The sequence below is a fragment of the Pongo pygmaeus genome, chromosome 7 (assembly GCF_028885625.2).
Source record: "Pongo pygmaeus isolate AG05252 chromosome 7, NHGRI_mPonPyg2-v2.0_pri, whole genome shotgun sequence".
NCBI classification, from domain to species: Eukaryota; Metazoa; Chordata; class Mammalia; order Primates; family Hominidae; genus Pongo; species Pongo pygmaeus.
Genome location: NC_072380.2, coordinates 3587453 through 3602155, shown reverse-complemented (window position 1 = coordinate 3602155; position 14703 = coordinate 3587453). Strand labels below are relative to the sequence as shown.

The 14703-nt window shown below is 40.7% G+C and overlaps 1 protein-coding gene across 1 annotated transcript in view; it reads left to right on the top strand.

The window, feature by feature from the left end:
* Positions 1-14703, top strand: part of CSMD1 (CUB and Sushi multiple domains 1) — a 2090911-nt gene that overhangs the window by 1401150 nt on the left and 675058 nt on the right. The gene's annotated exons all lie outside the window — the stretch shown is intronic.

The window sequence follows — 14703 nt, the reverse complement described above, 5'->3', positions numbered from 1 at the left end:
ATAGCTGATTCCTGCACATAAAGATCAGTGCAGAAACCCCCTTGGCATAGTTCTCTACATTTCTTGACATTGCAATCAATACCTTCCTCTCTACCCACATTTTCAATCAGATAGCAAAACCATTTTTTTACTGTATTGAAATCATTTATTTAATTAATAAAATATTGTGTTTGCAATATCGCAAAACATGCATACGAATGTTGCAAAACATTGATGGAAGAACAATGACTGCTATTTATGACTGAATCCCGTGATAGAGTGGGGATAGAGGTGGGTGCATGGCTCCCTCAGTGAAATTACTGCCCCTGCAGACTTTCACTTTAGACCGAAGCAATGGTTTTCTGTCTCTTATCATCTCAGGTCACCAGTGGTTTTCCACTGCCATCAGCAATAATACTTGCTTGCCGTCATAGAGAATATAGTGGCAAGCTGGGTGAGTAAATGAGAGCACCCTATCCCCAGGATGACATTTCATAGTCTCTGAGTGGTAGCCTGTGACAGTTGGGGTCCCTTTTCCAATCAACCCTGGGTGATTCTGATACACTTGACCCTTGCTGAGAACTGCTGGTTTAGAGACCTCTTAAGTTTCTGTATTCATATTCTAGGGGAAATAGAGTAGCTAGTTAGATGGTTTTTCAATTTAACTAGGATCTAAAGGTAATAAATCCACCCACTCCACCCTTCAACAGCATTAAATGCCCTTTGGCACCAAATTCTAAATTTTATGAGGGATTTTACCTAAGCTTCCTATTTATACTGATGGGGAGGAGAAGGAAAAAAGGAGAAAGACAGGCAGATACCTGGAAAGATTCGGGAAGCAATGGTTTGTCAGTTTTCAGCTTGCTGATGCCACCTGCAGTTGTGTGTGTGTGTGTGTGTGTGTGTCTTAAATTAATTCCTCAATCTCTTTACCTGCTAGATTTTTGTTAAGTGTTCAACAAGTGTTCAGAACCAGCTCTACCCTTAGTGATGAGCTGAGGAGGTGCCCCTTATGGGGGTCCATCTTCCCTGCCCTCACAATGATGCTTCCAGGAGCTTGCTATGAACGAATTGTAGAGACCAATACTTTGCTTTGAGACGTCCTGCTGTGCTGAAATGTAGCTACCTCTCGAAGGGGAAGGTAGTCAACCATCTCACTCCATTATACTTTCTTGTATATGAAAGAATTTGTCAGATCTGTTGCTCCCAGCAGATTTTGATGAAAGACAGGAGGAAAGAAGTGGGAGTTGCCCGCGCCAAGCGGGAAGGACCACCTGGTGAAAGAAGAGAGGAGTGCAAGGTAGAGGTTGGCGCCAATCTGGGCATGCAACAGATACACAAAGGAAAACGGAGATATTGTTAAAGGCATAAAGCTGCGGTTACATAGGATGAATAAACCTAGGGATCTGATGTATAGCATGAAGTGGTTAATTAACAATGCTGTATTGTGGTTAATAATGCTGTGTCATGGTTAACAATGCTGCGTTGGGGTTAACAATGCTGTGTTGTGTTGGGTTTAATAATGCTGTGTTGGGGTTACTAATGCTGTGTTGGGGTTACTAATGCTGTGTTGGGGTTAATAATGTTGTGTTGTGTTTAATAGTGCTATATTGTGGTGAATAATGCTGTGTTGGGGTTAATAATGCTGGGTTGGGGTTAATAATGCTGTGTTGCATCCTAGGAATTTGCTAAGAGGGTAGATCTCAGGTGTTCTTAGCACCCACACACACAAACGTAGCCACATGAGGAGGTGGATACATTCATTTGCTTGACTGCAGTAATCATTTCACTGTGTTTTTCATTTAGGACCTTTAAATATGTACAGTATCCCCCATCTCTCTCACACACACACACACACACACACACACACAGAGCAGTAAGCAATTGCAATCCAATGTCAGCTTTTCTTTTCTTTTCTTTCTTTTTTTTTTTTTTTTTTTTGAGACAGAGTCTTGCTCTGACACCCAGGCTGGAGTGCAATAGTGCAAGCTCTGCTCACTGCAACCTCTACCTCCCAGATTCAAGCGATTCTCCTCTCTCAGCCTCCTGAGTAGCTGGGATTACAGGCGCACTCCACCATACCCAGTTAATTTTTGTATTTTCAGTAGAGATGGGGTTTCACCATATTGGTCAGCCTGGTCTCGAACTCCTGACCTTGTGATCCACCTGCCTTGGCCTCCCAAAGTACTGGAATTTCAGGCATGAGTCACCGCACCTGGCCCAATTTCAGCTTTTCTTTGCTTTATATCTGCTGTTCTCAAAAGAAGGGGGAGAAAAATCACAAATCACTACCTGGAGCCATTTCTAGGGAGGTTTTTAGCATCCAAGGCAACCCTTCATCTACTGAATCATTCTTTCATTTCCTTAGCAAAATGAGCAAACCCTCAGGAACTGTACTGAGCTCTTGGGATAAGGACAAATAAAAGAAGGAACAACAGAAAAGGTTTCCTCTGTTGTAGACAGAGCGTCGAGGAAGGCTCAGGGGAGACGTCACAGCCAGGGCTTGGAGGATGGGAAGGAAAGGATCTCACCACTTGAGCCCATGGGGCGGCTGGTCCCAGAAGGAGGAAGAGTGTGTAAAAACCCTGAGGGAAAATCTTTCTCTGCCTCTGTCTCCTAGAGACTGACGTGAGCATTAAGGGCTGGATCTAAATGACAAGAAGTTAAAGCAAACATACCAACCATCAAATGCATAACTACATAGAGGAAAGTAGATGCGAGGAAGCCGGGCAGGTCTGTTGTTCTGGGGATGTTTACAGCTGGATTTCGTGCATCTACACAGCACAGTATAATTTTAGCATCAACTTCCCTAGACACTCTCTTTTCTGATATCCACAGGATTCCTTTTCTCAGATTGGCTTGGTCCCACTTACTTTGTTAAATGTGTTAGGAAATATATGATTTTATTTCTAGGAATAACCCAAGGTTAATATAAGGTAGAGAAAAATAAACTATCTTAAGAAGAAAGTATTTTATTGGGCCGAAGTAGGGCAAATGATAAAGAGAGGAGATACACAAAGAAAATTTTTTTAATATACTTTAAGTTCTGGGATACATTTGCACAACGTGCAGGTTTGTTACATATGTATACATGTGCCATGTTGGTTTGCTGCACCCATCAACTCATCATTTACATTAGGTATTTCTGCCAATGCTACCCCTCCCCTAGTCCCCAACCCCCCGACAGGCCCCGGTGTGAGATGTTCCCCTACCTGTGTCCATGTGTTCTCATTGTTCAACTCCCACTTATGAGTGAGAACATGCAATGTTTGGTTTTCTCTTCTTATGTTACTTTGCTGAGAATGATGGTTTCCAGCATCATCCATGTCCCTGCAAAGGACATGAACTCATCATTTCTTATGGCTGCATAGTATTTCATGGTGTATATGTGCTGGACAAAGAAGAATTGTGTTCAGAGTTGTAAGAAGCATGATAGGGAAGTGACAATTCTTGTCCTAAGTGCCTTGCATTGTGGTGAGAAAAACATGTGGCTAATGTTTTATATCAGCTGCATTTTATTTACAACTATTTAATAGCCTGGTGACCTGAAAATAACTTCTCTAGGTCTTGGGGCTTGCACTGAAAGTTGATCATCTGATCATAGTTCCCTACTTTATTTGGGATTCCCTAGAAATCAGCTTAAGACAAAGGCTTTAGGGGCAGTTTAATTCCAGTGAAGCGAGAGTGAGGGAAATTGGAACCCGACAGAGATGCCAAACGTGCTGGGAAGCTGTGCTCAGCTTCAGAATCAGCCCAGGGAGATGCTCTGTCTCACTGGTGCCTCTAGACAGCCTGGGTGTACCCCTGGAGCCCGATGTTTACCATGAGCCCTCTCAACCCCTGTGTCCCCTTCTCAAAGTGTGACCCCTGGGGCATTGCTTTCCTTTCATTTTGGGCATCCCATATGTCTGCTGCAGAAGCCAGAGCCTCAGCAGGCTCAGTGCAGCCAGCGTTTGGGTGAGGTGGCTCTGTTTTATCAGCCAATATCTCGCAGGGCTCCTGGCTCCGGGTGGCATCAACACCTGGGTTCTGGATTCATGGTCACAGAAACAGAGGGAGCCATTGCACCAAGCAAGGCAGGCAGAAGGTGTGCTGCTAAGAGGGGCACTTGGAAACTGAGTTCTGTTTGCTGAGCGCTTGCATTGTGCTAACTTCTGTAGGGGGCAAGTATATTCACATCTTTTAGTGTCCTGTAAATGCGCTTCTGGATCTCATGCGATTACCGGTATGCATATATGCATGTGTGTGTGAGTGTGCGTGTGTGTGTGTGTGTGTGCACTGAATTATAGCAGTGTTTTCTTTTCTTGTCCACCCTCCTGACTCTTGCTTTGTGTGCTGCTCGTGAAGCCTGGATACTGTGGTTGCTGGTCAATTACAAACAACCAGATGTGAAGGATAAATAAAAAAATTGCGAAGTTTTGCCCAGTGTAGATATAAGCCCAGGAGGAAATATTTGCTGAACAGTCTCTGTGTATTTAGGATTGTTTACTGATCAACCACGGATTTAAGTGATAAGCTTCAAAGTTACAAAAAAAGAAAACCCATTTGAATCCAGCATCCTATGATGCTGAGCAGAGGGCCCTCTGAGCCTCTTGTTCTCATCTGTGATTTGGGAATGAGGCACCTCCATTGCTGACTTATCGTGGAGGCCCCAAATGTCTGCCCTGACCTGAGTGGTTAGTAATATATGTCACTTCCCTGCACGCTGTACCTGGTTAGCTCCAGCTGCTGCCTGGGCATGTTTATAAAGTAAAACAAATTTATGTCTGCTGCTATTGTGTCGGGCACATGCATGATGGAGGCGTGAGCTAGACGGTGGTGTGGGCTGCCGGAGCTCTGCTTCCCTCTGCTCCCATCTCTCTGCCTCTGACACTCCTCACTGTTTCCTCACTCAAGCTGCAGAGCAAAGAGCATGATCCGCACAACACCTTTTGGTCTAGAGTTTGAAGAGTCTCCTCTGGCTTCCTAAGTCCACGTGGAACACAGGCACTGACGTTGCTGTCCTCAAAGCCCTGATAAATTGTCAGGAAGGAGGCAAAGGGGCTTTCACCTTGGATCTCAGGGAGACACAAAAGAGAAGAAAATGGGAGAGGGGCTTGCGGGCGAAGCTCCTTCCCAAGCCGTAATTCCCCTCAGTCCCGGCTGCATCCAAACCCTCTTCCAGGTTCACGCAGTGTGCAAATAGCTTCTGCCTCTGTATAGATAGGTGGGTGAACATGAGGATTTAATTTTTCTACTTCACATGACGAAGTCCTCGTTTAGCAAATGGCAGGATTCCATGAACTTATAACATACTTGGAACATTTAAATTAAATTCCCTCACACAAAAATTCACATCTCATTGTCAATGCGGTGCTTCTGAGAGCTAGTCACAGCTGGAAATTGCCAATCACTCCAAGCGCCTTGCAAGAGTATTACTCTTGCTTATACCCTGGAAGCATCCTATATTTTGATTGTCATTAAGGGATCTTTGTTGGGCTATTGCTAACACGCAGTATCTAAAAATCACATAAAATATTAGTTTCCTTTCTTTCCTCAGGCTAGAGAGATCCATCTACTCTCTGATGCATTTTTAGCGGTGCTAAATTGCCTTAAGGCTTGAAGAAATGAGTCTAAAAATTGCCGCTATAAAAAGAAAAAATGACCCAGAAGTGACACATTATGTGTGAAAATCAAAAGGGTAATAAAAGGCATTTCAGTATCCACAGCAGACGCACTTTCATCTCTCGGATGATGGCATTTTCTGGAATGCTGAGCAAGTCGCGCGATCGGACAGTGTCTCCCTAGCAGGAGGCTGCCTTGCCTGCAAATGGTCTTCGTAGCCTTCCTGGTCTTGTTTATTAGGATCGTGTCCCTAAGGGGCATCCCTCAGCAGAGGCCGTCTGGTGAAGTGTCCAAGTTCCCGTCTGAGTAGTGTAAAAACTCCCTTATAGGACAATCCTAAAAGCATTTATTTTAAAATAGAGGTGAATGCTCCCAAGGGAGCACGTGCCGCATGGATGCTGAGAGATTGCACACAGGGGCTGGGTAGTGTTTTTCCTCCTAAAGCCCTCCAGTTCAGAGGCTTCTTCTACGTCTAGGAGATGTTCTGAATCCCTGCTTCTGTCTCCTGGTTTGTGCTCTCATTAGTTCCACAGGTATTTACTGCAAGGCTATCAGAAGCTCCATGCACAGTGCTGGAGGCTGTGAGAGATTTCAAGGTGAATGAAACACAGTGGTTCCCTCGGAGATTGACACTTTCCCAAGTGGCCCCTTCTCCCAAGCCTCCCACTCTTCCATACTGCTGGGCTCTGTGTTAATATCCTCAAACTAAACCTGAGATGGAGCAATAAAGGAACTAAGTTATATGCCTCAGAAGTGAGAGAAGGGAGGTGAAGTGGAGGAAGAGGGTATAAACCTAAGTCATTGTGTCTGCTGGGGAAGGACAGGGTGCAACTTCAAAGCAAGAAGGTAGAGATAGCCTCCATGGTATTGGAAATAACCTTTGAAAAACTCTGTTCTGGACAAACCAAGTTATATGCAATTCTCTGAACAAACCACAGCTTTGTTACCAATAGGGTTTTGCTGTGGTGGTTTTTTAATCTAGAACACATATATTCATTTTGGAAAAAAAAATACATTCTATGGATCTTTCAAGGCCCAACCCAAATTTCAGTTTCCAGCATAAGTTCTTCTTATCTTTTTACTAAAGGCAAAATCAGTTTTTTAACTAATATTCCCATAGCAATTTACATTCACTTAATACATTGACCAAGAGCTGTTCGATGAAGTATCTCTTACACTAGCAGCTCATTGATATGGTCCAGGGCTCGCCTCATGTCTGGTGCATTTGGGGATGGCCGTAAACGATTGCCAAACCCCTGTAGGTCAGGCATAGCAGAGGCCCATGGAGAAGAGTGAAGAGTGAGGAGGTGGTTTTGGTTGCTGCATTGTTTCTGTTCATTTTACCTGCAAATTGACATATATGGCCACAGGAAAGTGGCTTTGCTTTACTCCTTCACTCAACTTCTATTGAGTGTCTGTGATGTGTCTGGCACTGTAGGAGGCCCTGGGGACATTTGTGTGTGGCCTGAGACTTGCGGCTAAATGTTCTCAAGATGCTGAAGAATATTAGAGGTGTTCTGGCTGGTTTTTCCTCTCTCATTCCTTTTCTTGAATCAAATGTCACCCTGTTGCTCTAAAGTTAGAAAAACACTGTCGTCTTTCTAATAGCGTTTCCGGGAAACTTTTTGGCACCTTGCTCAGGAAACTCCCCATATAACTGATTCTATGTATTGGGAAAAAGCAGTGTTTTAATGTGAAAATCAAGTAAGATGGAGGAAGGCAGGGAAAGAGAAAAACAGAGAAAGAGAGAGGGAGATAGGGAGAAAGAGATGGCAAAGATGGGAGAATGACCCATATAGAATAAGAATAGCAATGTTATTTGCAAAGTAAGTTAAAATGGATATATGAAGTTGAATTAAGAAGTCTATAAATTCTGATCTATAAAATGTAATTTTATTTGTACTTTGATTGGTAATTTCTTTTGTGAGATCCTCATTTTGTCTGAGTCAGAAAACTTTATCTGTTCATTCTTAAAAGAGTTAAAATTACTGATTTCCCAGTGAAGCAGGTTTAAAGTCAGATCTGGACATCCCTTCACTCTCTCTCAAGGATGTTAAGGGCCCGGGCTGTGGAGAGGGCATTTTGGCCTTGGTGAGAGTAGGCATCTCTCCTCCATCCTGCCTGTGCCACTCACTCCCAGTCATAACCTTCCCTAGGCCTGTGCCCTGGAGGCAGGTGCACCTGGGGGAGGCTCAGGGGCTTGACCTTCTCCATCACGGGCTCCTCCCACCTTCTCCAGATTCTGTGAAGCACCAGGAGACACAGGAGCATCTCCATGAGGCCACAGCTGGGAACTAAGGAGTCCTGCATTACCCCTGGACACACAGACACAACGCGGGGGGTTCTGTCTTGTTCTGTCTCCTCACCCAGCTTGGGTCTTGGTCCCAGGTATGGTGGGGAAACACGACACTGGGCTTCCACAGTCTCCACGCCACCAACACGCTTATCACCACAGCTCCAGTGACAAGTTCTGGTGGTAGCCAGACCACTTTAAGCAGGACTCAGCTCCATTCCTTCTCACTGGGCAGGACCCCCCAGCCAGGGCTTCCAGCCACTCCTGCCTGTATCCAAGCACAGACCAGGAGTTCTGACTTCTTGGGATGGAGTGCCTGCGGGGAGGGGCGGGGCACCACCTTTGCTCTTTGGGCAACTCAGCCATTCCACACTGTGGGCTTTGATTTTATTTCTTATAGTGGAGAAGCAGGAAGTGGGAGAACGTACCATCGCATCTCCTTTACACCTATTTCATGATGTACACCTGGATCCCACTGTGAATTTGGAAGTCTGTAACTTTTAACGTGTGCTATGCCAGGACAAAAGTCTTCAGAGTTTTTGTAAAATACAGGGGGAAAAAAAATCAAAGTTGTGCATACTCACACACACACACACGGATGTGCACACATGTGCACACACACGTAAACACGTACATACACCCTTCAGCATTCACCCTTCCTCCTGCTCACAGCCTTGTTCCTCTTAAGCAAATACTTTCAGTCAAGCAACATTTCTAAACCTTTGATAAAGTGTGGCTGCAGCTACTGCCCACTGTGCCATCCATCTCCATTTTACGAGGACAAATATGGCAAATCCCGGCTTGAACGTCACACTGAAGAAAAGGTTTCCTCAAATTTTTGTGTTTTCTGCTGCTTGAGACTGAAAAACATTTTACCTAATGTATTTTTTCTTTTTGCTGAAGATGCAAAAATGTTTAAATGCCTACCTTCGATACCTAATAATATATATATATTCCTTTTATATTTATGAATATTGAAGTGTATGTTTGAAGTGGATTTTTTAACACAGAAAGATATATATCTATCATTCTATAGCTATCTATTTATCCATCTATGTATCTATCTATCCACCTATTTATCTTTCTATCCACCTATCTGTCATCTGTCAATCTATCTACCTAACCAGATGGATATCTACCTACCTATCCATTCATCTATCTATCCATCTATGTATCTATCCATCTATTTGTCTATCTAATCCATCGATTCCTCCATCTATCTATCATCTATCTATCTATCCATCTATTTATCTATCCATCTATTTATCTATCCATCTATTTTTCTATCTAATCCATCGATTCCTCCATCTATCTATCATCTATCCATCTATTCATCTATCATCTATTTATCTAATATATCTATCTACCTATCATCTATCTATCCATCCATCTGTTACCTATCAATCTATCTTTCCATCCATTCATCTATCCATGCATCTGTGTATCTATCCATCTATTTATCTGTCTAACTAATCCATCTATTCCTCCATCCATCATCTATCCATCTATTCATCTATCATCTATTTATCTATCTAATCTATCTGCCTATCATCTATCCATCCATTATCTATCCATCTATCTTTCCATCTTTCCATCTATCTATCCATCCATCTCTTTGTCTATCATCTGTCTCTCTGTTTATCTGTGTATCTGTCATCTAATCTCTCTATCATCTATCTATCTATCTATCATCTATCTCTCATCTATCTATTGGTTGCATCAGCAGATTCAGTAGATGCTGAGCAGTGTGGGTTGAGAAGAGAGGTAGGAGACCCTTACCTAGTCAGTCAGTAGATTAGTATAATCTCTGGTAAACAGGGAAGCAGTAAGTCAACCCGTTTCCTGTTTTGAACATTAGTTTAATCTTCGAGTCACCTCAAATTATTTTTCAAAAATACTTATGATACCAATGTTGAATAAGTTCACAAATAGCTATGCTCTATGACAACCATATTTAGAAATTGCTTGTATTACAACTAAAGCATGTTTGGAAATAGTTTACTCACTTAGAGTCTTTATACTGTGGTAAAGTTAATTATATGATGATAAATGTCTTTAGAAATCAAACATGGAGAATTTCAGAAGTGCTAAGCACTGAAGAAGCAGAAAATGTATGTTTCCCTATTGTATTTAATTTAAAAGTCAAAATTTTGCTGCTTTAACTGTTTGAGTTAAATTTTGCTGTGTGATATTTATCGTCAATGTACCATGTATCTTGATCTTACACAAAATCAGTTCTCCAGTATTTCTTACAGTTACCAGCTACTAACAATTGTCTAAATAGTGCAACGTAATTAATCTAGGGTACACTAAAATTACTTGCCAATAGAAAGGTACTGCTAGCTTTTTTTTCCTGGAATTTTCCTCTGAGACTTCTTTCCAGAAAACCAAATTAGATTATCTAATGTTATATCTGATATATATTACTTCAAATATAGTAATCATAAATCAGTGAAAACTTAGTTTATTATATATTTAAAGTTGAAAGCACACATGGCTTTTAAATTGAACTGATTCATGTGTTAGATAAAATGAGAGCAAAAGATCTAATTAATAAATTAGAATTGGGGTCTTACTTAGTTTCAGCCTCAACTTGATTTATTCCCACGTGGCGGCTTCTCCTCCGCTGTGCTGCTGGAATGGCGTTTACCCTCATTGGCTCTGTTTGCCAGCTGCAATCAAATGAAGAGGTTGCTCCTGTTAATATTTTTAATGCTTTGAAATTAGAGAAGCTTCCATATTCTATTGATGGCTATTTCTGATAATTTGCAAAAAGGTTTCATGATCGTAATTATGGAATGAGTTCTATACTGTACTCTCAATGTACTGAATATGAATGTGTGCAGAGATTCCTGGACTAGCCTGTGATACCAGCTAGTATCGTGGAAGCTCAGGAGCAATCCTCCGCTCTCCACTGGAATAGTCTTTCAAAACTTTCCTCTGGTGGAAATCTGAGAAGAGTAAGAGCTGAGTTCAGGTCCTGGAGAGTGCACATGACTACCTTGATGAGTGAGAAGGAAGGAACAGTCTAACAGAAGGAGCATAAATGTTTTTATTTAACTTTTAAATTATCAAGTGATAGAATCAGGAAAAAATATAATCATTTGAATATATAAACAAAAATTTACTTGTGATACTACCACTCAAAAATGGGTTGTGCCTATCTTCCTGATATTTAGATATAAATATAGATAGATAGATCATTGTTATTTTGAGTATGTACAATTTTGTATTATTCTTTTTTCTTTTTCTATATTACTACATATGTCCTTTTTATTTTTCTTTATTGCTACATATATTTTATACTTGCCTTTTATAAAGTGATGTTGCATTCTTTCAAATATATCCAAAAATTTAGTCAAGCACAGTCCTGTTGTTGGACACTTTAATGTCTTCCGAAGAATATCACTGACCAGAAATTTCCTATATTTTGGATGATAAACATATATTGCCAGAAATGAAATCGATTAGTCAGAGTGGTGATATTTTCTTTTCTAAAATTGACATAAACTGTAGATATTTATGGTGTACATGACAGTCTGAAATATGAACACATTGTGAGATGGTCAAATCAAGCTAATTAACATACCCATTACTTCACATATTTGTCATTTTTCATGGTGACAACTTTCAAAATCTCTCCAGACAATTTTCAAGCATACAGTATGCTGTTATTAACTACAGTCACCATGCTGTACAATAGATCTCCTGAGCTTATTTCTCCTAAGTGAAATTTTGTATTATTTGTTTCCTCTCCTTCCTCCAGCCCCTGGTACCCACACTCTGCTACTGTCAGTTCTATTTTTTCCAGATTTCACATAGAAATGAGATCATGCAGTACTTGTCTTTCTGTGCCTGGTTCATTTTACTTAGCATAATTTCCCCCAGGATCAACTGTGTTGTCACAAATGGCAAGATTTCCTCTTTTTTAAAAAAGGCTGAATAGTATTCCATTGTGTACACACACAGGCACGCTCACACACACACACACACGCACCACAATTTCTTTATCCATTTCTCAGTCCAGTGTTGAACCCCTGCGTTGATTCCACAGCGTGGCTATTGTGAGTAACGCTGCAGTGATTATGGGAGTGCAGATATCTCTTCAACGTATTGATTTTGTTTCCTTCAGCTATAGGATCAGAAGTGAAATTCTAGATCATGTAGTAGTTCTATTTTTAATTTTTTCAGCAACCCCATAGTATTTTCCATAATGAGTATGCTAATTTACATATTTTCCATTTCTAACAACAATGTACAAGGGTTCCCTTTTCTCCACATCCTCAACAACACGTATTATCTTTTGTCTTTTTGATAATAGCCATCTTAACAGGTGTGAGTTGATATCTCACTGTGGTTTTAATTTGCATTTCCCTGATGATTAGTGACACGGAGCACCTTTCCGTATACCTGTTGGCCGTTTTTATGTCTTTTTTAAAGAAATGTCTATTCAGGTCCTTTGCCCATGTTTTACATGGGTGATTTGTTTTCTTGTGATTCCCTTGTTTGAGTTCTTTGTATTTGTGGATATGAACTCATTACCTGATGTTTTGTTCTCCAGTATTTTCTCGCATTCTGTAGGGTGTCTCTTCACTCTATTGGTTGTTTCCTTTACTGTGCGTAAGGGTTTTAGTTTGATGTCATCTCATTTGTCTATTTTTGCCTGTGTTGTCTGCGCTTTGGGGGTTTAGGCTTATTGATTGTTTTTCTCAAAACAGAATGCAATGTGCTACTGATACCTAAAGGAATATTGGTTGGATGTAGGGAAAAAATGCATGAAAAAAATAGAGGTGTTATAGGAGCAGAGAGCCTTCCATGACTAAGGAGTGATGTGCTGCAGTCATTGAAATATAGTGCTTGCTAAGTTGAAGCAAAGGCCCCCCCGCCCATCCCTCCCTTTCTGTTTGAACTCCCGTGGAATACTACACTAAATATCAGTGCCTCAGGTTAAGGGGATCATTGAAGAAGTGGCCACACTCAAGTTCCAACTCTTCCTACCTGAGGAGTCTCAGGTCATTTTATTTATTTTCTTCATGGCACTTTATGACACTTTTTTGTTTTCTTTATGTTTGATTTGGTTATTTTTTTCTTTCTTAAATATCAGGTTATCTCCATGAGATTGTGGCTTTGTGCTATTCACTTCTGCCACTTTGGTACTTAGAATAGAGTGTAACACATGGTAGATGTTCAATGAAAATATATTGAAAGAATGGGGAAAACTATGGATATTAAAATGTAGGTAAATAGAAAGATCTGGAGATTTATACCTGGAATAGAAAACACAAAGATAGAACAATTGTTTTAAAAAAAAATTTCTTAGATGAGGTTTAAACACAGATCAATGATCAAAAACTATGGCAGGGGAATATGTCTACAATTACAGATGTCTTAAATAACTGTGATGGCTAGCAATTAAAATGTGAATCACGACTGGGTTTTGCTTTTTATATTTTTTGCATTTAAAATTAATACATATTATGTTCTTATGATGCCGGGTTTCTCAAAATTAGTTCCATAGAACTCTCGTTGTCCTAGATTCCTAGTGAAAAAAGAACTTCCTAGACAGATATGTCTGGAAAAGTCTACATCCTTTGAATTCTCTTCATTATTTTCTAAAATAAGCTTTTGCATATTAAGTTTTATTAAGATGAGACATCCCTTTAGAAAAGAAAGGTGTTTAATTTTGTTTACCTAGAATTTTCCCAATTGGTTTGGCTCTGATTTGATGGCTGTTGCCGACATCCATGGCAATCCCCAGAGAGTGTTACATAGATGCTATGGGGGATGCTGGTGCAATGTTACCTGAATGATATTCACTCTGATATTATAGATATGGATTTTTTTCACTAAGCAAGAAAGAAAAGCGTCTATTTATGTTTCCCCTATCTTGTCTCTATTATTAACTTCATCCATCCACACTGACAACTGTGCTTCTTTTCCTTCAAAGACTCCTTATTTCAATTCTGTTTCCTCAACATCAACCTGTGGTTTCTCAAACTAAAAACATGAGTAGAATTTCCTCTGGTAACAATGCGCTTGTCAGAGAGTTCAATAAGGCTACATCTAATTCAAGGCCAGAAGCCAGGCTCAGAAGAAGTAACTGGGTGGTGTTCAAACCTGATCTCTGCCTCTCACAGTTTTGAATGCAGCTGTCCAGTTGGTGTTCTGTGACAGTGTCTCGTTAATGTTTACAACCGTAAAGCTCCGTGTTTGCAAATGCAGGTCTGGAGCCAGGGCAATTTTTTCTCTAAATCCAGGCTGGATGGATTGCTTTCTTCTAAAACACAGCTGGGTGCAGTGGCTCACGCCTGTAATCCTAGTATTTTGGGAGGTTGAGGCAGGTGAATCACTTCAGGTCAGGAATTCAAGACCAGCCTGGCCAACATGGTGAAACTCTGTCTGTACTAAAAATACAAAAATTAGCCGGGCATGGTTGTGCATATCTGTAGTCCCAGCTACTCAGGAGGCTGAGGCAGGAAAATAGCTTGAACCCTGGAGGCGGAGGTTGCAGTGAGCAGAGGTGGTGCCACTGCACTCCAGCCTGGGTGACAGTGTGAAACTCTGTCTCAAAACAAAACAAAAAAACAAACAAAAGAAAAGTAAAATAAATCATTCTTTCCCGATAAGAATTTCTGAAATATAATATCACTAGCTTTCTTTTAAATATAATTAACATGTGTGATAGCAAAATACATTCTTTACTGAGATATTTTCTTAATCTAGACTTTTTTACTTCTTGTTTTTGTAAAATATTTATTCACGATGAATGACATCCAACTTCATCTTGTTTTCAGGGTACAAAATTTCTTCACATTTATTTTCTTATT